Raw genomic sequence first — 2,096 nt, forward strand, 5'->3', positions numbered from 1 at the left:
GTTCTGTTCTCTGCAACCTAAATGGCAAAGGAATCGGTGAGGTTCAGCTGGAAGAACGGAGGCAGATTGATTGTTCTCTTTAAATATTTAAAGAGGTGTCATGTAGAAGCAGCCCTCAGAAGTCCAATGTATAATGGGTGAAATATATGAGGAGATAAATTTGGATTTCTCCCTAACAGTGAGAACTGCCGTGAGAGCATAAGCTCTGCATTACCAGCCTGGAACATGCCCTGCAGGTTGGATTGAAGAGGTGATCAGGATGAATGGCAACTAGGTATTTTAATCCCTGAGGTTCTACAAATTTGGAGCAATCCCAAAAGTTGAAGGTCACTGGGGAAAACATGCTGATAGATTGAGCGGAACAGGGATCGGGGAAGGAAAGTTCCTCAAGAATGATGAAAGCAAAGTCTTGCTGTCTCTGAACAAGTTTTATCAGAGATGATGAATTGCATTTCCACACCCACTGGGAACAGAACCTAATAATAGGATTATAGGGGAAAGTTGATCTCATAGAAGTGAGGAGTAGAAAAGTCACCAGACACCAGGAAGGGCAGGAGGGAGGGAAGATAGGGAGAGTTTGGCCCATGGCTCGAAGTTAAAGTTAGACAGGAGGGACAAGTTACAGTGCTCCATTGCTTACAGGGTGACTATAGTTCACAGTAATGCATGGCATATTTCAAAATAGCTAGAAGAGAGGATTTGGGATGGTCTCACTACAAAAAAAAAAAAAAGAATTGTCTGGAGTTATGAATATGCTAGAAATCCCAATGTGATCGGTACACATTGCGTGTATGTACTGAAACATCACACTGTGCTCCATAAATATGTCCATGCCCACCAAAAATAAAACCTTTAAAAAAGAGAATCACGTACATGTCGACCAAAAATAAAACCTTTAAAAAAGAGAATCAGACTATAGGTTCCTTAATTCTTTGTGGCCAATAGAGGTAACCACACAAACTTACAAATTAAAGAAATAATAATGATTTTATGCTTAAATTTATATAATACAATAAATAACACATTTTATTGTGCTATCCTTATTGATCTTTTTTTAAAGTTTTGTCAGAAGCTGCATGGATTCCCCAGAGAGAGAGACAGAGAGAGTGAGAAAGCACCGTCCAGGGAGCATGGTCATGCCACAATCCCTTCCCCACTCTCCATGTGCTCAGGATTTGGAGCATGCACAAGCAGCCAGCCTGTTTTTCAAGCCACCAGGTCCAGACCTTGAACCACAAAGTCAGCCATATGAAACCAGCTGACTTAACCACCAGGCTACTGGCTGTCCTGATCACAAAACGTGATCACTTTTCTGCAAATTCATTTATTAGATAATCAGAATATTTCATTTTCAGTTATTATCATTGAAAGTCACAAAGGTAGCCTCTGACAAATAAAAGATTGCCAATTTTAGTAGTACTTAATTATAAACAAAGCTCTTTCTGCTTTTACAATCGATACCAGACTAGCAGATGTCGTAATGGTTACGTTGCTGGACTCCCACATAGTCGACTGTAGTTCAACTCCTGGACCCGGCTGCTTGAAACTCACGCCAGGCACATGTGCATTGCATGCCCAAAATCCTGAGAAGGGAATGGAGGAGAAGGAATTGTGGTGCAGACATATCCTCTGAGGGTGATGTCTCACTTTCTGTCTCCCTGTCCAGCCATATCCTCTGGGGGGTGATTTCTTGTTTTCTGTCTCTTTGTCTCTGATTTGATAGGCTGTGGCAACATCGAGATCAATTTCTGATAAGTTATTTTGAAATATAAATTTTATTATTAAGATTAGCTCTTACAGAACATTTTTTATAAAAATGTTCCATTCCTAATACAAGCCAGTTTTATGTAAGTCTGTATTTAATTTTACATGTAAATTAATACAATGCCATTTTAGTACCATTGTATTTTAGTGCAATTTCCTGTAACATTTCCTGAAACAGGTTGCGCGGAAACCAAAAGTGGTGTGATGAATTGAAACCCAATTTGTAACACAGTCTATCATGTATCCAGGTCCTGTTCCTCGTTAGTAACTGCTTCATCTGAAGGCTCCTACAAAAATACAAATGTTCTTTTCCATCAGGTGTGACACTCTTT

The sequence above is a fragment of the Tupaia chinensis genome, unplaced genomic scaffold (genome assembly GCF_000334495.1).
Source record: "Tupaia chinensis unplaced genomic scaffold, TupChi_1.0 Scaffold000195_1, whole genome shotgun sequence".
Classification (NCBI taxonomy): domain Eukaryota; kingdom Metazoa; phylum Chordata; class Mammalia; order Scandentia; family Tupaiidae; genus Tupaia; species Tupaia belangeri.